The sequence below is a fragment of the Protopterus annectens genome, chromosome 4.part0, assembly GCF_019279795.1.
Source record: "Protopterus annectens isolate FY-2018-M chromosome 4.part0, PAN1.0, whole genome shotgun sequence".
Taxonomy (NCBI): domain Eukaryota; kingdom Metazoa; phylum Chordata; order Ceratodontiformes; family Protopteridae; genus Protopterus; species Protopterus annectens.
In genome coordinates this window covers 1,155,205,679-1,155,232,392 of record NC_056733.1, presented here as the reverse complement: position 1 = coordinate 1,155,232,392, position 26,714 = coordinate 1,155,205,679, and the positions used below count along the sequence as shown (strand labels likewise).

General features: G+C 43.6%; 1 protein-coding gene across 5 annotated transcripts in view; it reads left to right on the top strand.

Moving 5' to 3' along the window:
• FBXL6 (F-box and leucine rich repeat protein 6) overlaps positions 1-26,714 on the top strand; it is a 1,251,928-nt gene that overhangs the window by 540,201 nt on the left and 685,013 nt on the right. The window lies entirely within an intron of this gene.

Sequence of the window (26,714 nt, the reverse complement as noted above, 5' to 3'; positions counted from 1 at the left end):
GTTTTTCTCTATAATCCTCATGTAAACTATGTGTGGAACATAATCTCTGTATAATCTTTATGTGGAGCTTTTCTCCCCAGGACTCCATTGAAAACGGGTTCTTTAGGCCCAATGGACTATCCTGGTTAAACAACTGCAAATAAATAAATAATAAATAAATAAATATTTCTGTACTTCTTCCTGGTGGGTACAGCTGCCTCTATGCAGCTATTAACATGCTTGTACAGGGTTTCTGTGAACAGTTTTGCATAGGCAGAAGTGTTCTTAGGGTTTATAGGGGTTGTAAATTTTGCTAGGTTCTCATTTAATAGCATGAGGTTAGCCGTAGAATAGTTCCTGAATATTCTTGGTTGAGCTGGGGGTCCAGGCTTTCTATTTACTTCAAAGAAGACCATTTTGTGGTCTGAACATACCAAGGAAGGCATTACAGTAAGGGGGTGTGCAGCACTCTCCCATATTACTGAGGACCAGATCCAGTATGGTTGCACCCCTGGTTGGTGTATTGACTATCTTGTCCAGGGAATTTGTGTTTTCAAAATCCAGGAATCTCTGTGCATGTATGTTTGATGTCATATAGGATTCCCAGTTAATAGTGGGGTAATTAAAGTCACCCATGAATATGGTATTGGGTTGTATGGTTAGTATTTCTAATACGTTTAAATGCATGGTATGGGTTTCCTGGGTCATGCAGAGGGACCTATAGCTTACAAAGAAGTGGTATTGGATTTTACCTGTGGTGATTTGAACATGGAGCAGTTCAAGTGCATTGTCCTGTTTGACCAGCTTTTGAAGTATATTTATTTTTGATGTAAATAGAGAGACCACCACCTTTTGTCCCTGCCTGTGAAGTAGCTGGCCTAAATGTGTGGAAGGCATTATAACCTTGCACTGTTGGTGTGCTTTCCATGGTTTAAACCACGTTTCCAGAGACCACACAGACATCAGCATTCTCTAGGGTAAAGAGAGCTTCCAGGGAGTGGAGTTTTTTGTTTAGGCTCCTAGCATTGAGCAGTAATAACTTTAGATTTGTTTTGTTTTTGATTTGCTATGTCGGAAGTACTTTCAGTTTGGCATTGTCTAAACAAGGTACTATGGGGAAGACCATGTTTTAGTTAATATTCGAAAGCCTGGAGGGGAGAGGTGCAGACCATCCCTAGCAAAGCAGCATGGTCTGTTGATCATCTCCTTCCATGCTGATAAATATTACATCCCCTTAGAATGACACTAGAAACTAAGCCAATTATTAAAGTCAATCATCTTTTGTTCATATTGTGGCATCATCCTTGGAGAAGGTAAAATGCTCAATTCTAGGCTCATACCAGCCTGAAACATATATTCTGAGAGCTCTATGATGTCTCTCTTCAAGTCTTAAGAAGGTACGTCTCAGGTCATTTACCCCCACATGGACTATGATTGAGTCATATTGGTAATTGTGGTCCATTGACCTGAGTGCATGCGTAATGTGGCAGATCCTAGCCCCAGATAAGCAACTGACTGTAACTTTCTTCTTACTCAGCCTGATGAGAGGGACATCAGTGTGTGTCACAATGGAGTCTCCAATGAATAGAATATTGGATTGTGTGTTGACTTGCCTTATGAGCTTAGAGGTAGAGGCTCCATGAGATGTAGTTCTATGTTGATGTGGATTTTGTTTTGTAAGAGACGTTTGAGGATTCTGTGGGTATTTCTTGTATACTTTGTCTAGGAGGTCTTTGTGCTTTAGGAAGGTTACATGCAAGTGCCTCAGTATGTGTGTGTCTATATGTCTGCTTTGAAATGTGCGTGATGGGTGCAACATGTGTACTACTGACAACCTTATTAACATTAGGAGTACTTTTATGTGATAGCTTTGCCTCCAGGGACGTTGTGTAAATACATCGCTCACATACCATATCAGTTTGTTTGAGAATTAACTGGTTGTCAGTAAACATGAAGCAATTTCTGCAATGCCTCAGGATGCCCATATCCACCAAGCCAGTAACAGAGACAGTAGGAAAGTTCATATCCATTGCAACAAACCCTTATTAATGATTAGACTGTTGGCGTCAGAATACCAATCACTGTCAGGAGTATCTGGATTGCAACTATGTGGACACTGCTTGTAACTGCAAACTAGTTGTCCTGTGTGCAACTAGATATTGGAGAAATTTCAGTTGTGCTTTTACAGGAAAAATGTCACTCAAGATGTCGGAGTCTACACAGAGCACTGCCAAACACTTTAGGGGAAACTAATATGTAGACCCTGAAAATTTAAGGATGAAGTATTTAGGCAGATATTCTGACGTTAGAAACAAGTCAAGCAGTACTTGCTGAAAACAAAGAATTAGTTTTTCAAGAATGATCAAAAGAGGGGAGTAACATGAATGGCTACTGCTTGGCTACTACTAATGTTGGTCTCACCACAGCTTCACTCTGTTGGAATACAATACTCCTTTGCTTCTTCTCTCACCAGAAGCAAAATGTGTCCACCAATCCCAAGAAGAGAATCTGGCCACAGCCTGTTTGGTGACCCACAGTCTTGTCCCAGATGATGCAAGGGTCTGCAGGCTTGTAGCCTTTTACTGGTAGATACCTCTAATAGCAACCAGAGCTGTCAGGTACGTTAAGCACAGACACTCACACTACAACCAGAAACAGTCCAGATTCAATGCACTCTGCTCCTACTCTCACCAGGATCAGAATATAAGCACATATTCCAAGCTGTCAGCTATAAAGCAGTTGTTAGGCTTTCTGGTGATCAGCAGTCTCCAGAAAATAATGTCACTGTACTCCTTCTCTCACCAGGAGAAAACAGAAACACTAATCCCAAGATGACTACTGAGAGGCAGAATGCAGGCTCTCCAATAACTGGTGGTCTTGCAATAGATCCTTAAAGGTAAGATGAGAAAAATGGTTTATCCTAAACAGTGCAGTGTGCACTAAGCAGTTAGATATGAAAGTGGGTAACTTAAGTTATAGCTGTCTAAAAAAGTTAAGTTTTAGAGGAGAGCTACTATTTTTAAAAGAGCAAGATTGAAAGGGGCTGGGCACTTTTGTATTCTGATACTATGGAATACAGTAGAATAGTCAATTAATTTAAATAGTTGAAGGGGAGTGATGTCACAAAATGATAATTTTGTGCTTACTCACACCAGCCTTGAAAAGCAGAGAGGAAATTAGATATATGGTCAAATTATCATAAGGGGCAGGCAACTACAAAGACCGTGATGTTTAAGAACACAACAGTAACAGGATGGGAGGGGGGAATTGTATCTGTCTTACAAGAGACAGAGCTGTGGTCTCTTCAAGTTTTAATATGCGGTTAAAAGCAGAACATAAGTAAAACACAGTGTAAAGAAAACAAATCCCAGTATACAAAATAGAAAAAGGCAATAAAGTAATACAAGAAATAAAAAGCAATCTAACCTTTCCCTCACAGCAAGCTGTGGCAGAGTCTGGGTGAGCCTTTCCAGTAAAGCTCTGAAATGTTTTATATTACCCCATAAATAGAAGGTTTAGTTCCTAGCTCCACCCCCCCCAGTTCAGATGATTAACCTTATCTGACCTGTTCTAACTTATTTGTGACTCCTTAATTGACTGTTCTAATTTCTGTCTGACTCGCAAGAGACACAGCTGTGGTCTCTTTTCCGTTTTTATATGCAGTTAAAAGCAGAACCCAGTAAAACACAGTGTAAAGAAAACAAATCCCAGTATACAAAATAGAAAAAGGCAATAAAGTAATGCAAAATACAAGAAATAAAAAGCAAACTAGCCTTTCCCTCACAGCAAGCTATGGTAGAGTCTGGATGAGCCTTTCCAGTAAAGCCATCGGGTCTTTTGTTTACCTTTTTTATACCTTTTCAAACGTACATGTCAGCTAGGAAGGAGAAATGTGCTTGTGGAAGACAAATTCCACATAAGGACATGCATGATGAGTGCTTGTTTTGTTTAGGTGAAGGTCATGACCATACGTTTTGCAACATCTGCAAGTCTTACGTGGCCAAAATACAACACAGCAGCCTTCCTGCCTTAAATTTTTACTTAGAAAATCAGAGAGAGCGGCGTTTGTTGTTAGTTATGGAGGTTGGGGTAGGTACCTCTGTGGAGCCGCCTCGGAAGAAGGCCCAAAAAGTTAGGCATGATGTCTACGCTGCACCTCAGGAGTCCAGTGAGACTGTTGAAGCAGATGTTAGCCCAGGGTCCCATCGGACGTCGGTTTCACAGCTAGAACTGGGAACCATGATGGAAGCCAGTTCGGCAGAAACTGAGTACGTCCGCTGAGGTTGATTAGCTATCCGGTACTGATGGCGAGGGGGAGCCATGGCTGGTGGCATCTGAGGGGCCTACTCCCGCATTTCCATAGACTCAGGTGTCGGCTTCCAAACATATGCATCCTTCTACTCCTCTTAAGAGGAAGCAAAAATGAAAACACAGAGAAACAGAACCATTTCCTGGATGGGAAGCCTTTTCCCAAACATTTTTTCAGCGCTTTTTAGGCCCTCCGGTTTCAGGTGCCCCAACCAGCCCCTACACCTGGGCAGGCCTTAGAGGCTTCAGAGGAAGAGCTCTCCTTTTCTGATGAATCACTTATTATTCCCAAATTGATTTTCCCAAGGACTTCATTACTCCTGAGGAGGAGGACACCATTAGTTCTAAATCTCCAGGGGAAGATTTCTCCTTTGGGGACAACATTTCTCTTATGAGAGAACATTTCAAATGGCAGGCCTCAGATTTTTCAGAAACTAAAAAGAGGTATTTTGAACTACTACAGATGGACTGGCCCTCCCCATCTGCAGGCCCTCCCCTACTCCCAGCCTTTCACGATGCCTTTCTAGCTGCATCTCAGGCCCCTGATTCTCAGCCCCCTGCTTCCAAACATCCAGATAGGTTCTGTAAAGTTCCTCAGGATACACAGTTCTTGTTCAGGAACCCCCCTGCAGATCCAGCCATCATAGCTGTGTCAGCAGACAAATCATCCAGACAGCTGCTTTCAACCTCTCTGTTTCCCACAGACAGAGACAGCAAATTTATGGATAGGCTAGGAAAGAAAGTTTACACTTCTTCCATACTAGCCATCCGAGCCCTAAATTATCAAACACACATGGCTAGGTTTGTTTTAGACACCCTATCCAAAGCCTCTCCCCTTGTACCAAATGTGCCAGACTCTCCTGCTAAGTCACAACCCACCGCCCTGCTCTCTACCGCCTCTCAGGTGACCAGGCATGCCATCAAGTGCAGTTATATGTGGTAGAAGCATCTTCCAAATCTGCAGCCTCATATTCTGTCCTGAGAAGATACTGCCGGGTGAGACTCCAGCCCCTTCTCGTGGATGTAGAAACCAAATTGCTGGATGTGCCACTTGATAATAAGGCCCTTTTTGGTGCAGCTTCTGCAGACCTCCTACATTCCCTTCAAGAAAAAGGGTAAGGAGCTACAAAATCTAAAACATTTGTTAGTCTCACCTATTCCTAGGTACCATAGGAACTACACTCAAAGGACCACTTTTGTTAGGAGGCAGTTATCTCAGTCTACTGCCCCACAGGTTAAGGAATGGAGACAATCTCATAAACTCTCTAGTCCTAAACCATCCTCTTCTTCCACCCCTACTCCCTTTTGGAGACAGCCTGACCCTGACAGAACCCCTCAACTGTGACTCAAACCCTTTACCTACCTCCACCCCACCCTTTCCCTACCCTCCTGGTGGAAGATCACCTCAGAGGCTTGGGTCCTCTCCATCATTCAAAAAGGTTATTTTATGACTTGGTGGACACTTCCTCCTTTCCAGAGGATACCCCAACCCTCTCCGAGTCAGCTTAATCTCTTCCCTCCAATTCTGGATCAACTGCTAGTTCAGAGCACCATAGAAAGAGTGACTCTAGATCAGACAAACAAGGGATTTTACTCTAGGGTGTTTTTGGTCCCAAGAAAAGATGCTCCTTGGAGACCAAGTCTGGATTTATCGGTCCTCAATCTTTTTCTCAAGGTGCCTACCTTCAAAATGCTCACCTTGCATCATCTCCTACCCCTCATACCCACCAAGCTTTCATGGTATCCCTGGATTTGAAGGATGCCTATCTTCATATCCCCATTCACCCCAACTACAGGAAATTCCTACGATGTCCTTCAAGGATGCATCTGCAGTCATCACATATGGGTTGTCCTGCCTCAGGCAGCCCTTCGGTCGGCCGGATTCCAAAGTCTGGGTCTGGCCTCGGCTGATGTCGCACTTTCCCTGACGTCAGAGCGTCCGGGGTATAAAAGCATCAGCTGACGCCATTTTCCCCAGTCTTTCTTGCCGCGTGGTGCCCGAAGCAGAAGCGGTTCGCAAGTGCCGGTCGGCCAGCTCCTGTGATTCAGCTACCGAAGACTTTGAAAAAGCTAAGTACCCCGTTGGGGACTCTTTCTTGCCTCAGCCGATGTCAGATAAAGTTAATAATTGTTTAACTTGTGGGAAACAAATACCTCATAAGGATTTCCACTCTTACTGCCTCCCCTGCCTAGGCCCAGACCACGACGTCTCGGCCTGTTCAGCCTGTGCTTCCTTCAACCGACGAACTCTTAGACGTCGGTCGGAGTTTGCAGAGGAATCATTTGGGGCTAGTTTTGCTTACAATATGCCGTCGGAGACTCCGACTTCGCATTTAGTTAAGAAACGGAAGGACAAGGACCGACACACGCAGGCCGCGGTTTCGGCTGAAACCACGGTCAGGCCTACCGCGAGTGTCTCGGTCTCGGCTGAAACCGAGTCCTTGGTACTTCGATTACCGAAACCGCACAACCGACTACCTCGGCCCCGGAGGCCCAGGCCGAGTCGGTTATTGAATTACCTTCTGAAACTGGTGTCCAGGAACCTTCCGACACCATTCCTTTAGACAAGTCTACTCCTGCACGTGGTGCAGCCAGACCTCCTGCATCCATGTCCATTAAGGCTTTCTCTAGGGCTAAAGCTGCTGAACTTACTAAAGCTTTGCCTCCCAAGGTTACCTCTCAGAGACCTTCTACTGGCTCACAGATTCTTAGCTTAGCAGAGGATCTTATCTCCTTAATTAGTGGTTCTCAACCTCATCCGGACAGGGCTCTCAACCACCTCCAGACAAAAGGCCCAGGGTTGAGCCCTCTGACCCCCACTCCTCAGATGAGTCCACTGATGGCTCTACTCTGTCAGACCACCAGGAGGAGGTTTATTCGGCCTACGAGGATTCTGATGCTGAAGAATCTATTCCCTCGGCCTCCCCTCCTGAAGAGTTTTCCTTTGGAGAGACATTACACTCTGAGAAAACATTTTCAATGGCAGGGTCAGGAATTCTCTGATTCTAGAAAGAGATTAAGGACCTTTTTACATTTACCTCAGCATAGGCCTTTAGCTATACCTCCTGTTTTGAATGTTATTGATGATGTGTACTCTGATGCTAGTACAGCCCCTGACTCTCTCCCTCCGGCTCTTGCCAAACCTGATAGGTACTACAGGGTCCCGGACTCACATCTACACCTGTACAAGGCCCACTCTGCTGATCCAGAAACTATTTCCCAGGGCTCAAAAGGGGTTGCAGCTGCCACTGCTAGAAATCCTCTACCCTCTGAAAGGGAGTCCAGAGCTTTAGAGAGATGGGGTAAGAAAGTGTATACTTCTGCAACTCTTTCCATGAGGGCATTAAATTGTCAATTTCATATGATACAGTACCAAGAGTATTTGTTAGATGAATTGCATAAGAAACTGTCTTCTTCTGAACTCCTTGATCACAGATCCCTTCAGGATCTGGTACATAACTCCGAGCAGGTTAGTAACCATTTCTTGCAGTGTGGTTGGTTATGATGCATTGGAAGCTTCATGTAGGTCAGCTGTGACAGGTGCAGTCATACGTAGGCATGCCTGGCTGAAGGAACAATCTCTGCCAGACCATGTTAAAGCTAAGCTTTTGGATGCTCCTATGGAAAAGCAAAAATTGTTTGGTTCCACGGATCAAGAGGTCTTAAAGAAATTTGAAGAAAAGGCAAAATCTGTGCAAACAGTCAAAGACTTTCTGCAAGTCCAACCACCGAGATTCAGCAGAAATTGGCCTACTAAGAATTGGTCCTTTCCGGACTCAGACAGATCTCAGAGAGGCAGGAATAGGCGTGCCAGAGGTAGAGGGCAAGCTAGAGGCTCCTACAGAGGCCGTCAGTAGCAGCCTCCCAACCAGAGAGGTAGTGCAGGAACTACAACTGCTACACCAGGACAGACTCAATGACTTTATTTTGACTCTGCCGACCAGGGCTCAATTAGAAGCACCTTTGGGCGGAAAGCTTTCTTTATTTTCAAAAAATTGGCACAGCATTACAAGGGACACATGGACACTGCAAATAATAGACAAAGGATACAGGTTCCATTTCCACACATTGCCAAAAAGAAAAGGCATGCCAGACCTGCCACCAAATCAGAGGGCAGAGGCTTTGAAACAAATTTCCAACTTAATAGAAATGAAAACTATAGAAAAGGTACCTCTTTCAGAACAAGGCCAAGGATTTTACTCCAGATTATTCCTTGTTCCAAGAAAAGAAAATCAATGGAGGCCTATTCTCGACTTGTCCGCACTGAATACTTACCTAATTGTGCCAAAATTCAAAATGCTGACTCTACAGCAACTCCTTCCCATGCTGGGCAAGGGGTCTTGGCTGGTGACTCTAGACCTCAAGGAGGCATACCTGCATGTCCCTATCAGACAAAGTTGCAGAAGGCACCTCAGATTTCTTGCAAGGTCAGAGCATTATCAATTCTCAGCATTGCCCTTTGGCTTATCTACTGCGCCCAGAGTATTCACGAAATGCCTGGCATCAGTAATTGCACACTGCAGACTTCAGGGGATTCAAATTTACCCATATCTGGACGACTGCCTTATACAAGCGGACAGCAAGCAAACTTTGTTAAAGGACTTGGATTATGCCATCCACCTACTGCAGGCCTTGGGATATACAGTCAATATCCACAAATCAAGACTTCTTCCATCCCAAAGAATAACTTTTCTGGGTGCGGATCTAGACACAACCACCCAAATGGCCTTTCTCACAGAAGAAAAACAAAAACAACTACCGGATTACTTCAAGAATCTGACAAGACAAACTCAGCTGACTGCAAGGAAAATCCTGCAGGCCCTGGGTTACATGGCATCTTGCATTCTTCTGATCCCACAAGCAAGGCTGCTTATGAGAAAATTACAATGGTACCTAAGGAGTTTATGGACTCAGCACAGTCACAGCTTAGAAACTTTGATCCCACTCATTCCATGCCTCCAAAAGGAATTTCTGTGGTGGACTCAAGCCTGCCAGTCAAACAGCGGGTTGCCCTTCAGCAAGCCAAGAGCCAAACAAACCATCACTACGGACGCTTCAGACCAAGGTTGAGGAGCACACATGAAGGGCAGATGTATCCAAGGGCTATGGTCACAAAGAGAGCTGCGCATGCACATAAACCAAAAGGAAATGCTGGCAGTGATACAAGCAATCGAGGCCTTCAAACTTTTTCTTCATCAAGGCCACCTACTCATAAGGACAGACAACACCACAGTTATGTGGTACATAAACAAGCAAGGAGGCACCCATTCCTACCCTCTCTGCAGACTGGCAATGAATCTATGGGAACTTTCCTTGAAACTCAATATACAGCTGCAGTCCCAGTTCGTGCCAGGGAAAGACAATATACTGGCAGACAGCTTAAGCAGAAATATCATGGATGCACACGAATGGATGCTGCACCCAGACATCTTCTTACTCCTAACACAATCATGGGGAAGGCCGGAAATAGATTTGTTCGCCTCCCCCACAATCATCAGCTGAAGAAATTCTGCTCAAGGACATACCACCCACAAGCATGGAAAGTGGACACTCTCTCTTTCAGCTGGAAAGCTCTAACAGTGTATGCTTTTCCACCTCTCCCATTAATGACCAAGGTCTTACTGAAGATCAGGACAGAGCAGCCCAGAGTGATTCTGATAGCTCCAAACTGGCCAAGACAGCACTGGTACCCACTGTTAAAGAGCATGTCACAGACGAAACCGTGGCCTCTTCTACTGACGCAGCACAGTTTCAAGACTCTGCATTCCAACCTGAAAACCTTGCAGCTAACTGCCTGGAAAATACCATGACTCCTCCTCAGGATAAGCTATCCCAGAGAGTGAAGGATATTATTATGGAAGCTCGATGGCCTTCCACAAGGAAGGCATATTCAGCAAAATGGAAAAGATTTCACACTTGGAACACAACAAAGGGACTAGATGTGACAGTGATGAACATGGCACATATACTGGAATATTTGGCAGAAATGTTCCACAACGGCCTGTCTTACTCTTCCATTAAGATACATGCCTCAGCAATTTCAGCAGAATACAATGTTAATCCACCTGTCTTCTCTCATCCTCTCCTGAGACAGTTTCTAAGAGGAATCAAAAACATCAATCCTCCAAGGAAACCACCTCTACCTACTTGGGACCTTAACTTTGTGTTGGAAAAACTAACACTTCCTCCCTTTGAACCAGCAGCATCTGCAGATCTACAGTTTCTGTCTTGGAAAACTGCCTTCCTTCTGGCCATAACCTCAGCAAGAAGAGTATCTGAGTTACGAGCTCTAATGGCAGTACAGCCATTTCTTATCTTTCATCAGGACAGAGTTTCATTGAGAACCAATCCTACATTTATGCCAAAGGTGGTATCCAGGGTATCCTTGAACCAAGCTATTCACTTGCCTACATTCTTCCCACAACCACAAAATAAAGGGGAGAAACTTCTGCACACCCTGGACATACACAGACAGTTGCGCTACTACTTGGACAGAACTAAAAGTTACAGAAAGACTGACCAGCTGTTTGTAGCATATGCTGCTGGTGCACAAGGAAAAGCAATTTCCAAACAGACAAATTTCAGAATGGATAGGAAATTGCATTCGTTTTTGTTACTCCTTTCATGGAAAAACTGTGCCAGCTGACATTAGACCTCATTCCACGAGAGCCACAGCCACCACCACAGCCTTCCTAAGAGGGGTGGCTACCAAGGACATTTTAGAAGCTGCTACATGGAGCTCCGTGCATACATTTGCCAAGCATTACAATTTACCTTTATACTCCAGATCCAGAGCAGGCTTTGCTACGGCAGTCCTGCAGGGTATCTTAGCTACACCATCCTTTACTTAGTACCTCCACCCCCAGATTGGCTATGGTATTCTACCCATATGTGATGACTGCAGATGCATCCTTGAAGGACATAGTACAGTTTTGTACCTACCATAAATGTAGATGTCCGATAGGTATGCATCTGCAGTCAGGTTTACCCTCCCTCCTTCCCCTCTGTGGTATACTTCTTGGGTACTTACCCCTCTTATAGCTAGCTGGGGGGATCTATTATGGTGTATTTGTTTTTATAGTATTGTGCATGTTTGGATTTGTTTTTGCAATGCATATCTCCAAATTTTAGCCTTCCTTAGAGGGCACCTAGCATCTGGGGCAAGAAAAACTGAAGAAAATGGCATCGGCTGATGCTTTTATACCCCGGACGCTCTGACGTCAGGGAAAGTGCGACATCAGCCGAGGCCAGACCCAGACTTTGGAATCCGGCCGACCGAAGGGCTGCCTGATGCAGGACAACCCATATGTGATGACTGCAGATGCATACCCATCGGACATCTACATTTATGGTAGGTACAAAACTGTACTTTTCTCAGTGGGTTCCTTGCATTTTTAATTTTCTGCATTGCCATTTGGGCTCTCCACAGCTCCCATCATATTCACAAAGTAACTAGCTCCAGTTATCGCCCACTGCAGAATGCAGGGCATTCAAATATACCCATACCTGGACGATCTGTTAATCCTCCACCAGGACTGCACACTTTACCATCACCTACACATGGTGTCCAAAACCTTGGCAGACCCAGAGTTTACTTTGAGCCAGCAAAAGTCTCACCAGAAACCTACCCAAGACCTGGTGGTCTTAGGGTGCAGGATAAGAACCGACACGATGGCAGCCTTCATCCCCTGCCAGAAGGTAGAGGCCTTCACACATTACCTTCAAACACTTCTCTATCTCTCTCCAAATCACATCAGCCAGGGAATTCCTGAGAGTCCTAGGCCACATGGCATCCTTGATCCCCATGCTACCCTTGGCAAGGCTGCATATGAGGAAGTTCCAGTGGGTTCTGAAGAGTCTTTCAAACCGACATTCCCACCCTTGGGATACTCCCCTCCTTCTTTTCCCATGCCTGAAAAAAGAATTGGAATGGTGGATTGCAGCCATCAACCTCTCAGGGTATACCTTTCCCAACCCCTCCACCCTTACAACACACGTTTCAGATCTAACTTGGGGAGCAGTTCTGCAAAATCACAACAACCGGAGCAAAGTTCAGGGAGAGTGGTCCTCCCTCAGACAAAAGGACCACATCAGCATCAAAGAGATGAGCTCTTTTCCTAGCATTACAAACATTCCACCAAATTTTCCTACCAGGCACCTCAAAAGTAGTCACAGACAATATGACAGTCCTGTGGTATATCAACAAGCAGGGGGGACAAGGTCCTACCTGCTTTGCAGTTTGTCAATTCAGATTTGGTCCCTAGCAGAAAAACTACACTCTCACCTGCAAGCAGTGTACATTCCTTCCACAGAGAGTGTGATGGCGGACACACTCAGCAGAACCTCTGCACCCTCCCACGGATGGGTGCTTCACAGGGAGGTGTTCTTGGATCTTAATCACAAGTGGGGTATTCCTCAGGCAGATCTATTTGCCTCCTTCTAGAACAGGTAGATGCCTCTCTTTTGCACAAAGGATCCACATCCACAGGCTTGGAAAGTGGACGCCTTCTCTTTTTCTTGGGCAGGGATGTATCCTTACTCCTTTCCCCTCTTCACACTGATTCAAAAAGTCCTTCTGAAGATCCAGAGGGACAAACCAAAAATCCTGCTGGTTGACCCCCTTTTGGCTAAGACAGCATTGGTTCCCCCTACTTCACCTACTAGCCAAGGACAATCACAACAGGTTACCCCACCAATTCGACTTACTCACACAAGATAGGGGGTCCCTCATACACCCTCAGGTGCTCAGCCTCAGACTTGCCTTATGAGTGATATAGCTCTGATCCCCTTCAGACACCTGTATTCAAAGGAAGTACTCAATTTCTCCTGGTACTAGGTTTCCTGGCCTCCTGCAGAACATTGTGTCAAAATGGAAAAGATTTTCCAAGTGGTGTCAACAGAAAAAACAAAACCCTTTTCTTATTCCAGTACCCATGGTCCTTTCTTACTTGTGTGAGCTTCTACATTCAGGACTGACCTACTCTTCTGTTAAGGTACACTTGTCAGCTATTTCCACTTGTCTTCCCTTAGTACTTCCTTTGGCATCCAGATTAGAGGTAAAACTCTTCTTAAAAGGGGTCCTCCATATCGGATCCCCTCATAAACCTATTCCTCTTTCATAGGACCTTAAGTTTGTCCTTGAAACACTCACACTACCTCTATTTAAACCAGCTCACTCAGCATCACTTAAGCTATGTACTTGGAAAACAGTACTGCTGGTGGCCCTCACATTCACCAGGAGGGTCTCAGAAATCCAAGCCCTTATGGCTACCCCCCTTACCTTATCATCCACAGGGACTAGGTCTCCCTCAGGACTAATCCTTCCTTCATGCCTAAAGTGGTTAATGAGCTGACCTTGAATCAGACCATTAACCTTCCTGTTTTCTTCCCTCAACCTCAGAATTCCTCTGAAAGAACTTTGCATTCCTTGGATGTTCGTAGACAACTTAGGATGTTCGTAGACAACTTAGGTATTACCTGAACAAGACCAAATCTATTAAGAAAGTCTGACCAGCTGTTTGTCTCCTTTTACCCATGGGGCTTGGGGGAGGCAGTCTCTAAGCAGACTATATCATCATGGATTTCAAAAGCTATCTTTGCTTGTTATTCCCTTCATGGAAAAGATTTAACTGCCAATCTGAGAGCTCATTCTACTAGGGCAGCTGCCTCTTCAGCAGCCTTTTTAAGGGGTTAGACTACGCTTCCATACTGGAGGCAGCCACCTGATCTTTAATTCAAACCTTTGCCAAGCATTACAAACTAGATTTGATTTCTAGAGCCAGAACTGGGTTTGCTAGGTCAATTTTACAGGGTCTCATAGACCAGGTCCACCCAGGCTCATATCTAAAGTGTTGGTACTCTCCCTACTGTTATGAATACTGCAACATGAGAATAGAAGGACTTAGATTAGTTGTGTAAGAACTTACCATAACCTTAGATGTCCTTCTGTTTCATGTTGCAGTGTTCAGTCCCCCCCACCCCTCTTACCCTGTTTATCCTTCTTGTATGGCATCCCCCTAGCTCCTCTCCATCAAAACAGGGCACAACAACAGGCACATACTTCTATAAGGTGCCTTCTTGCCTGGTGACATGTGGGTCTGAAAAGCTTCTTTTTTTCCTTCCCAGGGGTACTGTTGTATGCGTCAGTCATTTCTGAAGTGGATACATGTAGATGTCACTTTTATAGCCGACGTCGCACGTATCCCTGCTCCTAAGACTTTGGTATACTGGCCGGATGTCTGGTGCTGCAGGCTGTGACCTCCCTACAGTTATGAATGTCACAACATGGAAGAAAAGGACATCTAAGGTTGTGGTAAGTTCTTACACAACTAAACTTTTAGAATGATGTCTGGTGTTTAGGGCAGGACCTAAATAGCCTAGGCTGCTGCAACAGTGATCTGGTAATTAGATTATTAAATTATTCTGTTTGGTAGTTTGCTTTCACAACTGTACGATCCCCTCCATAAGCTGTTCAACCTAAGCCTTGCCACAGGCTATGTTCCTGAACAATGGCACACTTTGTTGGTGATGCTTCTTCTTAAGGGTGACTCCATCACTGACCCAAGCAACTGTAGACTCATTAGCCTTACTCTTTGTCTGGAAAGTATGGTCTAGAAAATATGGAATAGATTGTTACGGACTTCATAAACCAGGACATTAATACTTTGCTCTATTTAATCTGGCTTGATCCACAGCAATTTTATTTTGTTAAGGGCAGGTCATGCCTCCTCAGTCTTATAAACGTCTTTGAAAAGGTCATGTAGTCCATGGGCAATGGTTACGCTGTTCATGTTGCTTACCTTGGTCTAGTAAACGTGTTTGATTCCATATCACATGACTGGAGTCTAAGTAAGTTATCAGCCTTAGTGATAGATCTCCGAGATAAGATGGAGTTCAAAATGGCTAAAGGACAGAGTTCATGTTGTCAGGGTTGATGATGACTCCTCAAGTAAAGAAAAGGTAATGGTGGCTTTCCCATGGAGTCTGTATTTGGCTCCCTCCTTTTTGGAACTTAGTACTGTGATCTCTACACAAACAGCAATGATGTCTGGATGAAGAAGTTTACAAATGATTGCAAGCTAAGTGAAGCTGCCAAATCAACAAGGATACAAATTCCCTAAAAACAGAACTACCATACATTAACACCTGATGCACTGAGAAATAGCTAAGACATAATGTTAAGAAATGCAGTACCATCTCCTTTGGAAAACAGCAAATTGCTGTCACCTACTGCATCAGCAACATCCCACTCTCCAACAGTCTTGTCATCTGAGACCTGAGCACTTGGGTTGATAACTCCCTCTTCATTAATCACTGTGTCACAACCATAGTCGGGAAGCCCTTCTGTATATTACAACTAATCGCTAAAGCATTTGTAGTTCCCCTATACTCTGCCCTGGTTAGACCCATTATAGAATGTAATGGCACCCTCTGGCATGTATTTCACTAGGTATAAAGAAGAATGACCTTTCCTAATAAAAAGAATCTTAGGTCTTAAAAATCCTAGCTATCAGGAAAGGCTAGAGTTACTGTCCCTGTACTCAGTGTCATCGATACTCTTGAGGGGAGACCTTTGCCTTGCTTTCTGTGCCATCAGAGATCCCATTATCTGATACTTACTTTGTGTCAATGTGTCAAATAGTGTGGCCAACACACACGAACAAGAGCTCTTAGTCTTCATCAGGGAATAAACAAAACTAAACTGAGAGATGGGTTCATCACCCGCCAACTCCCCTTACTTTGCAATAAACTCCATGTGCATGTCAAACAGTGTGATTCCTTGTTGGCCTTTAAAATAGATTATACAGTTGGATCAATACTCTAAAATACTTTCCAGGACTTACAGGCCTTCCCATCCTTGAAAAAGAGTGGTAGAGCCTGAAGGAGGTTATTGGCAAGACACATATTCTCTGCTTTACCAGCCTTGTATTTCCTATCATTCCTATGTTCGAACATAGGACTACTTATGAGCGATTGCCCTTGTAGTCATGTTATGAAACCAGAGTGCCTAAGTTTGGACCTTTGGGCTAAAAGACGTGCTGAGCTGTCCTCTTGACCTGTCAATGGTGATTTGGACCAAGTGGCTGTAGAAGAAGCTGAGCAGACATATGAAACCCATACAGGTAGTGAGGGTGTCCTGGGAACTTCCACACCTGGAAGAGATTTTCCCAAGTAAAGAAATGTGTCATGGACTTACAATTTGAATATTTATTTTATTTATTTATTTTATTTTACATTTGTTGACCGGGCTAGTCTAGCTGGATACATTTCCATTTTCAGTAGAGGCCCGGGGAGAAAAGCTCCACATAAATTTGAACAAAAAACGTTACAATAGACAAGCAAATGGACAAAATCATCATAGATGAAAAGACAAATAAAAAATATAGTACCCAATAACAGATATATACAAAGAGAGTATCACATTTCTAAAAATAACATTAAGTAGCTGAAATAACATCAAGAACAAGGCACAAAACAGAGAGCAAAATTGATTAATAATATTAAAGAACTAATCTTAGTAACAGAAGGAGAAAGAGAAGCACTAAAATAGGAGAGGAGGAAGGAAGCAGTATAAGAAAAGAGAAGGGAAAGTTGTGAGAGATTAGCATAGAGGAAAGAAGAAACAAAATACTCTAAAAGGAGGTAGACTGAAGCAGATACAGTAAAGAGAGAGGGAAAGTAAAGTAGTAGGAAAGTGCAGAGTAGTAGGAAAGCGCAGAGGAGGTAAAGGATTAGTCAGGTTTTGAACAGGAACAGAGCCAGTGGCTTTGGAAGTAATCTTTGATTTTGTGTTTAAAGAGAGGCAGAGATGTAGTAAGTGTTATGTCGCTAGGAAGCAGATTCCAGTTCCTTCCTACAGTATTATTGAAGAGAGAGTCACCGGCAGAATTATAAGTCTTTGTTATAGTAGCCATAAGTTTACTGGATGAGCGAAGGGAGTTTAGGTTGTTATAAGGGATTAAAAGTTTAGATCTTGTTAAGGGCTTTAGTAGTTCAAGAACTGGTAAGAAGCTGTGGCCAAAAATGGTTTGTGCTTGTCATAGTTGTAACTCTTGAATCCTGTGGACACCAGTGATACTGACAGACTAGCTAAGTAGTATCTGCTAGATGGAAAGGTCAGATTTAGGAGGAATTTGGTTTGGATGTGGAAAATGTTTGGCAAGGCCTTTTAACAATGACTTTCTAATGGCTTTACATAAGCTCTGGTAAACAGTACAGTTACTCAGAGAAGTGGGTGTGACACTGCCCAACTTGTTTTCATCAAAGGAGGACAATATATACTACTTTCTTGACCAGAGATGCAGTTGGAAGATGAAAGTAGTAGCTTAAGGAGCTTTTGAACACAGTGGGCATGTCCTCCAATGAGAAAGCAGTTTGAAAATCAACTGATGGGATTAGTTATACATTTCTGTAAATAAGATTATTCCAGCAGTTGAGAATGTTTGTTGTGAGAGGGCTGTGGAAGTAGATAGTATCTGCCCAAAATGCTGGAGGTTGTGGATTCTGCTGAGGTGTCATGGCCATCATTGTTCATTGGCTTCATGACACAGAGAGGTGAAGCTCTGACTGTGATCCAGATGATCTGGGATTGATTAAAAAAACAAAAAGAGAGGCTGAGAGTGAGTGACCAATATCTGCTGACCAGTTTAGTTGGGGAGTAGAAGCCTGGCTTACTGTTTTATTGACACCTAGTAGAGTCTTTTCATTGCATGTTTGCCAGTAGCAGCTAAGCCAAGACAGGGACATACATGCCAAGCAGCACATGCTGTAGCTAGAAATGAACATGTTTGGGGGCCAGTATTGCTGATCTAACTTGTCAGCTGTCATGAGGGAGTGGGATCTGAGGCTTACTGTAATGCCCTAAAGGTCTAAATTGCTAACTGCTTCCTATAACTGTCTTTCACTTGAAAAAACAATTAAACAATTGTCAATTCATCTCATTAATGATTGATTGCTTCAGGTGTACTCAGTTAAATGGAGAATATATATAGCTAATGGATGTCCTTCATGGATGCATCTGTAGTCATAACAACTGGGTTGTCCTGTCGTCAGGCAGCCCTTCAGTCGGCCGGATTCCAAAGTCCGGGTCCGGCTTCGGCTGATGTCGCACTTCACCCAACATCATCTCTGTTGGTCTTCGGGTATAAAAGCATCGGCCGACGCCATTTTCCTCAGTCTTTCTTGCCGCGTGGCGCCCGAAGCAGAAGCTGTTCGCAAGTGCCGGTCGGTCGGATCCAGAGATTACTTCTACCGAATACTACTTTGAAGACTTCTAAAGCTAAGTACCCCGTTGGGGACTCTTTCTTGCCTCAGCCGATGTCAGAAAAAGTTAATAATTGTTTAACCTGTGGGAAACAAATACCTCATAAAGATTTCCACTCTTATTGTCTGCCTTGTTTAGGCCCAGCCCACGACGTAGCAGCCTGTTCGGCCTGTGCTTCTTTCAACCGACGAACGCTTAGGCATCGGTCGGAGTTTGCAGAACAGTTTTTCGGTTCTGATTTTGCGTACATTATGCCGTCGGATCCTCCGACTACCCAATCTGCCAAAAAACGCAAAGATAAAGACCGACACTCGTGGTCTGCGGTTTCGGCCGAAACCATGGTTAAGCAAACCGCGAGTGTCTCGGTTTCGGCCGAAACCGAGAAAACTGATCAAAGTACAGCTGAACCTATCTCTACAACTGAGGCCTCTGCTACCACTCTTGAATCGACCTCAGAAATTTTATCCACTACGGTGGTTGCCACTGACTTATCAGACACCATTCCCTTGGATGTCGCTACCCCAGCACGTGGTGCTGCTAGGCCTCCAGCAGCCATGTCCATTAAGGCCTTCGCCAGGGCTAAAGCAGCCAAGACTACTAAAACAGTGCCTGTTAAACCCCCCACAACCAGGCCCTCTTCTAGTTCTCAAATGCTTACTTTGGCAGAAGATTTAATTTCATTAATTAGAGGATCACAATCTCACCCAGACAGGGCCTCTCAGCCCCCAGAGAAGAGACCTAGGGCAGAGACCCCTGAGCCAGTGTCCTCTGATGATTCTGCTGATGAATCAGACATAACTGACCAGCCAGAGGCTCCTTTCTCCAATTTTGAAGATTCTGAGAATCCATTCCAGCTGCTTCCCCACCAGAAGAATTCTCCTTTGGGGAAACCTTACATGCCATGCGAGAGCAGTTCCAATGGCAGCAACAGGATTTTTCAGACTCCAGAAAAAGACTTAGGACCTTTCTGCACCTCCCACAGCACAGGCCCTTAGCTATACCTCCTGTTCTCTCTGTGGTGGATGATGCTTTCAATGATGTCTGCTCCGCTCCAGATTCTTTACCCCCAGCCCCTGCCAAACCAGACAGATTTTACAGGGTGCCAGATACTCATCACCACCTTTACAAGGCCCCACTTGCAGACCCCGAAACTATATCCCAGGGTCCCAAGGCAGTAGCCGCGACCATAGCTAAAAACCCTATTCCTTCAGAAAGGGAAGCAAGGTCATTAGACAGATGGGGTAAAAAGGTCTACACTTCAGCTACTCTCTCAGCTAGAGCTTTAAACTGTCAGTTTCACATGATACAATACCAAGAGTTTATGCTTGATCAGTTAACTAAAAAACTAACCACTGATGAATCTCTTGATAAGTAATATGTATTAGAAATGGTAAATAACATACAACAGGTTAGTAACCATTCCTTAAAATGTGGCTATGATGCACTGGAGGCTTCATTTAGATCAGCCATGACTGGCACAGTGATAAGAAGGCATGCATGGCTAAAGGAGCAAGCTTTACCGGATCATGTTAAAGCTAAGTTGCTAGATGCTCCTATGGATAAGACAAGTTTGTTTGGTACACCTGCCCAGCAGGTTATGAAGAAAATGGAAGAAAAGGCAAAATCTGTTCAAACGGTTAAAGATTTCTTGCAGGTTCAACCCCAAGGTTTAGCAGGAACTGGCCTGCCAAAAATTGGTCCTTTCCTGACTCCACAAAATTTCAAAGGGGCAGGAATAGACGTTCCAGAGGCAGAAACCAATCCAGAGGAGGTGCCTACAGAGGACGACAGTGGCAAGGTAACAGCAGAGGCACAGACACAACCACTGCCACTACATCAGCACAACCACAGTGACTTAACCCTAAATCCGCCTACCAGGGAACAAATAGCAGCTCCTCTAGGCGGAAAGTTAACCTTATTTTCAAAGAACTGGCACTACATAACAAAAGACAAGTGGATTTTACAAACCATAGATCAAGGTTACCGGTTTCACTTCCACACTTTACCAGTCAAAAGAGGAATGCCAAATCTACCTCCAAATCAAAAAACAGAGGCTCTACAACAGATAATGGAGTTAGCAAACATGAGAGCTGTGGAAAGAGTGCCAACAGCAGAGCAAGGAAAGGGGTTCTACTCCAGACTATTCCTAGTTCCAAGAAAGGAAAAAAGTTGGAGACCAATTCTCGACCTGTCCATCTTAAATACATACATCATTGTCCCAAAATTCAAAATGCTGACCCTACAGCAACTTCTTCCCATGCTGGGCAAGGAGTCTTGGCTGGTAACTCTAGATCTCAAGGAGGCATACCTGCACGTCCCCATTCGACCAATCTGCAGAAGATACCTCAGATTTCTTGCAGGATCAGAGCACTATCAATTCTCAGCATTGCCCTTTGGCTTATCTACTGCGCCCAGAGTATTCACAAAATGCCTGGCATCAGTAATCGCCCATTGCAGACTACAGGGAATTCAAATTTACCCATACCTGGATGACTGCCTGCTACAAGGGGACAACAAAAGCAAGCTGACAACAGATTTACAAAGGGTCATTTACTTGCTACAAGCACTGGGATACACAGTCAATTTACAAAAGTCAAGGCTGATACCATCCCAAACAAGGACATTCTTGGCGGAATTGGACACAGTAAAACAAATGGCATTCCTAACTACAGAAAAACAAAAAGAACTCCCTCTTTACTTCTTGACACTAACAAAACTGAACAAGTTAACAGCAAGAAAAGTACTGCAGGCCTTGGGCTTCATGGCATCATGCATAATCTTGGTCCCATTTGCCAGACTACATATGAGAAAACTACAGTGGTACCTAAAGAATTTATGGTCCCAACACAGACACAGCCTAGAAACAGAAATCCCACTAATTCCATGCTTAAAACAGGAGTTCCTATGGTGGGCTCAGGCATGCCAGTCAAACCCAGGCCTACCCTTTCGCAGATGTCAAGCAAGCCAGACCATCACAACAGACGCTTCAGACCTAGGATGGGGGGCCCACATGCTGCACAAATGCGTGCAAGGATTGTGGACACAGGATCAACTTCACCTGCACATCAACCTAAAAGAAATGCTGGCAGTAAAACTGGCAATCCAAAAGTTCAAACCATTTCTCAAAGAGGGCCAGTTGATGATAAGGACAGACAACACCACAGTCATGTGGTACATCAACAAACAGGGAGGCACTCATTCATACGGCCTATGCAGAATGACTTTGGAGCTGTGGACCCTGGCACTCAGCTACAACATCCAGTTACAGGCAATATTTGTACCGGGAAAAGAAAATACTCTAGCAGACATATTAAGCAGAACCACATCGGATGCCCACGAATGGAAGCTGCACCCGGACATCTTCAAGACCATCTCAAAGAAATGGGGAATGCCTCAGATAGATCTATTCGCATCACCTCTCAATCACCAGCTCAAAAATTTTGCACAAGGACATTCCACCCACTGGCATGGAAAGTGGATTCGCTCTCCTTCAGCTGGAAAGGCCTAACAGCATATGCATTCCCACCTCTTCCCTTGATACACAAAGTACTACTAAAAATCAAGGAAGAACGTCCAAGGATAATCCTGATAGCTCCAAACTGGCCAAGACAACACTTGTACCCACTGCTGAGGAGCATGTCTCGGAACAATATGTGGCCAATACCCCTGATGCCTTTGATGTTAACTCAGAACAACTACAGCATCATACATCCAAACCTAAAACGTTGCAACTGACTGCATGGAACATCACATAGCAGCAGCTAATCCAGAACTTTCCCAAAGAGTTAAAGACATTATTCTTGAAGCACGCAGACCTTCAACAAGAAGGAACTATGCTGGAAAATGGAAAAGGTTTGTCATTTGGAGTACGGAAAGAGGAAAAGATGTGTCAAACATAGATATGCCTAACATTCTGGAGTATCTGGCGAACTTCTTCATTCAGGCCTGTCCTACTCCTCCATCAAGATACATGCATCAGCTATTTCAGCAGAATACAGCTTTGATCCACCTGTTTTTTCGCACCCTTTGCTCAGGCAGTTCCTCAGAGGAATCAAGAATGTAAAACCTCCAAGGAAACCACCATTACCAGCTTGGGATTTAAACTTTGTGCTAGAAAAGTTGACACTATCACCCTTTGAACCAGCAGCAACAGCAGACCTACAACACCTGTCATGGAAAACTGCTTTCCTACTGGCAATTACTTCAGCAAGGAGGGTTTCAGAACTACAGGCCTTAATGGCAGTGCAACCCTTCCTAATCTTCCACCAAGATAGAGTGTCCATGAGGACTAATCCTACATTTATGCCTAAGGTGGTATCCAGAGTGTCTTTAAACCAGGCAATTCACCTACCTACCTTCTTTCCCAACCCACAAAACAGAGGGGAAAGAATACTGCATACCTTGGATGTACATAGACAGCTACGCTACTACTTGGACAGAACAAAAGTAGCAGAAAGACTGACCAACTTTTGTAGCCTATGCAACAGGAAGGAAGGAAAAGCTATTTCCAAACAGACAATCTCCAAATGGATAGGAAATTGCATACGATTCTGTTACTCCTTCCATGGAAAACCAATTCCACAGAACATAAGACCTCATTCTACAAGGGCAACAGCCACTACCACAGCCTTCTTACGAGGAGTGGCAACCAAAGACATTATTGTGGCGGCTACTTGGACCTCCGTGCATACATTTGCCAAGCATTATAATTTGCCTCTATATTCCAGATCCCGAGCAGGGTTTGCCACTGCTGTACTGCAAGGGATCCTAAACACACCATAATCTACTTTTATCCTCCTCCCCTAGTTGGCTATGGTATTCTACCCAGTTGTTATGACTGCAGATGCATCCATGAAGGACATAGTACAGTTTTGTACCTACCATAAATGTAGATGTCCGAACTGGATAGCATCTGCAGTCAGGATTACCCTCCCTCCTTCCCCTCTGTGGTACTCCTAGGGTATTTACCCTCCTAATAGCTAGCTGGTGGGGGGGAGTCTTTTATGGTGTATTTGTTTGTATATATGTACATACATGCTTATTTTTGTGTTTACCTCTATCTTTTGGAAACATTGGCATCTATCCAAATTTTAGCCTTCAAGAGGGCTACTGGCATCTGGGGCAAGAAACACTGAGGAAAATGGCGTCGGCTGATGCTTTTATACCCGAAGACCAACAGAGATGACGTCGGGTGAAGTGCGACATCAGCCGAAGCCGGACCCGGACTTTGGAATCCGGCCGACTGAAGGGCTGCCTGACGACAGGACAACCCAGTTGTTATGACTGCAGATGCTATCCAGTTCGGACATCTACATTTATGGTAGGTACAAAACTGTACTTTTTAATTGTTTAGTGAAATCTGAAGAAGCGTGCCTTGGTAGCATGTGAAGGCGCTTATTCTAGTTTATGAAATAAATTTTGTCATGTGTTTTATTCCGTGGTGGTCCTATCCTGTTTGTTCTACGTAAACTAAGAGAACCAAGCACAAAAAAGGACCAGAACTGAACCAAAGGTAATGAAAACTTGCACAAATGATTTATTAAAAAAAAGCAAATGGAACATTACAATGGCACAAACCGGATTATTAAACAAGCAAGAGGCACAAAAAGTTTATTAATTAAACACAATGTTTAAAATTAAGATATTTGACAAAACAATTATCAGGAAAGCTCATAAGGAGTTTGAAATTACCTCACAATTTCAAAACAAGCATGTTTAAAGCAAAACGAGCATGTTTAGAGTAAAATGAGCACCAGAAAACTATAATGGGCATGAAAAGAGATTAAACGAGTAAAACAAATATAATAAAAGGATAAAAATGGCACATTAAGCATAAATAAAGCAATGTGACTGCGTGTCTTTTGGCAAGGTACTGTGTTTTGGCATAAACTACTGTTTTGCATTGATTGAAGCTGTTCAGGGCATAACTAGAGTTATTCGAAGTATCTCAAAGTGTGTAAAAGTGCTTAGTGTGTGCTTATTACTGTGCATGTATTCTGAAGAGTTTATTTGTGTGCAAAGTGCAATTATTTTGTAAAGTGCAGTCAGAATACAGCCATTTTGAAAAGTTTCTTGTGCTGGGTGTGTTTGTTCGCAGACTGTCACCATTACAGAGCGTTTCTTGCACTGTACAGAGTTATTTAGCAAAGTACAACCATTTTGGGAAAGTTTGTGTGCTGTGCACTGTTTATTCGCAAAGTGCAAATACTTCAAAATGTTTTTTACTCTGAGCTTCTTCTGCCCAGTTTATTCGCACAGTGCAGTTATTTTGAAATGTTTCTTACACTGACAAGGTGATTTCTTAAAATACAGTGATTTCAAGAGTATTCTTGTGCCCAGGAGACTTATTTTGCAAAGTTCAGTTATTCAGAGACTTGTTGTGCTATCGGGCATAGTTACAAGTGCTGGCATAAATTTCTGGCATATGTATGTGTGCATGTTCGTACAGTTACAAGTGGATTTGGGGTGCACTCTGTTTTACTGTAATTTGCTGGCATGGCAAATGGATTTCAAAAGCCATCACCACTTGTATTTGATCAGAATATTGCAGAGAATTGGAGAATATTTGAGCAAGAGTACAATGTTTTTATACAAGCAGCTTATTCTGACAAAGATGCACACACCAGGGCATTCATTTTGTTAAACTTAGCTGGGTCATAGACCATTGAAATAGAAAGTTCATTTGTATAAGCACCAGCAGTATATAAAGGAAAGGGGGAAACCATCATATTGTTATACAGGCTGAATCAAGGGAAGACCCCGAGTGTTTGAAACACAAATTCAGAGAAATGTGTAACCCCCAGACAAATGTTACATTAGAGAGGTATTTGTTTTACACAAGAGATCAAAAGCAAGGAGAAACTTTTGCAGCTTGTATTACTGACCTGAGAAACAAAGCTAAAACATGTAGGTTTGGTGATTTAAAAGATGAGTTAATAAAGGACAGGCTTGTGTGTGGTATTAATAGTGCTGCAATGAGAAAATTTTTTTTTTGTGATAGTGATTTAACACTGAGCAAATCTACTGAGATTTGTCAAATCCATGAAGCTACAGTTAGAAAGGTACACAAGTATGCTTGCAAGTGATAAGAGCATGGTTTCAGAAGGCTCCAGAACAAATGTATGCATCACATGGCTAGCAGAAGCAGGCCTAATCACATGGCAGCTGTAACCCCTGCAAGTGTGGCAGGTCCCAGCAAGTTCTAAGACTAGTCAGTGAAAATGATATGATCAGTGCAGTACAAGGGTGAGTCAGCAAAACCCAAATCAAGCTTTATTGTTAACTGTCGCATTTCTGGTGCCAGTCATGAGTCTAAATGAGAAAAGTGCTTAGCATTTGGTCAGCAATGCCACAAGTGTAAAAAAATGGAACCATTTTCAAAAGTTTTGCAAATCAGGTAAACCCCACACAGTTATAAAGAAAGCTCACGCAAAAAAGCAAGTTGATCATATAGAGAGCTGCAACCCACTTTCTACGGGATGATGCATCAGTAATTGATGAAAAGGTTGATGCAGTAAATTTGTTGGCAAAGAATGAAGTGTTTTGTACTGGCCAGATCAATGATAAATCCACCAAGCTCAAAGTAGACACTGGTTCAAAGTGTAATGTTATGTCAGCAGACACATTTGCTAAGGTGACAGCTGGTGAACAGCTTAATGTGGCCAGTTGTGCAAAACTTGTTGCTTATGGAGGTGAAGAAATTCAAACCAAAGGCTCAGTAGTGCTTTTGTGTTATTTGGCTAGGAACTGCTACAGCTTCCTATTTTATGTAGTTCAAAGACCTGTGCAGTCATTATTGGGTCTCAGAGACAGTTTGAGAATGAATCAACTTGCCTTTACCAAAGAAGTTCATTATATAAACACATATCCCTAGTTCCAATTTTACTGAAGCTGTTTTCTCAGAGTATTCTGATGTTTTCGATGACAAGTTAGGCAAACTTCCAGTTGTGTATTCTATGAAGTTAGACCCAGAGGCCATTCCAGTGGTCAGACTGGCGAGAAAAGTTCCAGTAGCTATGCAGAATAAAGTCAAAGCTCAGTTGGATAAAATGGTGCAGCAAGGTGTAATTTGTCCAGTTACAGAACCAACTGAATGGGTGTTGTCCATGGTAGCAACCCACAAAAAAGGCTCAGACAAAATTAGAATATGCATAGACCCAAGAGA